This window comes from Penaeus monodon, chromosome 19 (assembly GCF_015228065.2).
Source record: "Penaeus monodon isolate SGIC_2016 chromosome 19, NSTDA_Pmon_1, whole genome shotgun sequence".
Classification (NCBI taxonomy): domain Eukaryota; kingdom Metazoa; phylum Arthropoda; class Malacostraca; order Decapoda; family Penaeidae; genus Penaeus; species Penaeus monodon.
The window spans coordinates 35,214,215-35,214,819 of NC_051404.1; the positions used below are offsets into that span (position 1 = coordinate 35,214,215).

Below are 605 nucleotides of genomic sequence, written 5' to 3' on the forward strand. Positions count from 1 at the left end.
AGAAAAGGAAAGGGCATGTTTTCCATTCACAAACTTCTTGATGCTGAAGTTCGATGCGCTTTCAGTCTACAGGATAGATCTATCCCATATTGTCTTCACGTTCTTGTAAAGTGCGTCTACAGCTGCTGCAAGTTTACAACACGGCGGTTAAGTTCATGCCGGAAATGTGTGAGTCAGCGGCACCTTTGTAAACTTTAAAGAGACATGCATAACCGAAACATAAAGATGACATGAATATTTAATCTATCTGTTATAAAAAAATTCTACAAAGACTGATAATGCTGTTACATAAGTTTGTGCACACTGTCGACATCTCTTCTGTGTCCGCAGAGGGATCCTTACAGCATAACTTTTTCCCGATAACTTTTCTTGCACACTCCTTGTTCTTGACTTCCACAAGGCCTTGATATAGGAAACTCTTAAAGAATAAGGATCTATATAACAAAAGTAAATATTTTAATTAAGTGTCATCCCTCAACCATGCTGAAGTATATAAGGTTGTAGAATAAGGGAGATTTAAATAACGAAGGTGCTGTGTTAGAATACGCCTTTGTTATTTAAAAGTCAGGCCACTGAATGCGATAGATATGGCAACCTTATTGTGC

The 605-nt window shown here is 37.7% G+C and overlaps 1 protein-coding gene across 2 annotated transcripts in view; it reads right to left on the reverse strand.

Annotated features, from left to right (window-relative positions):
- Positions 1-605, reverse strand: part of LOC119585192 (putative carbonic anhydrase 2) — a gene marked incomplete in the record, with an annotated part of 7,189 nt that overhangs the window by 5,945 nt on the left and 639 nt on the right.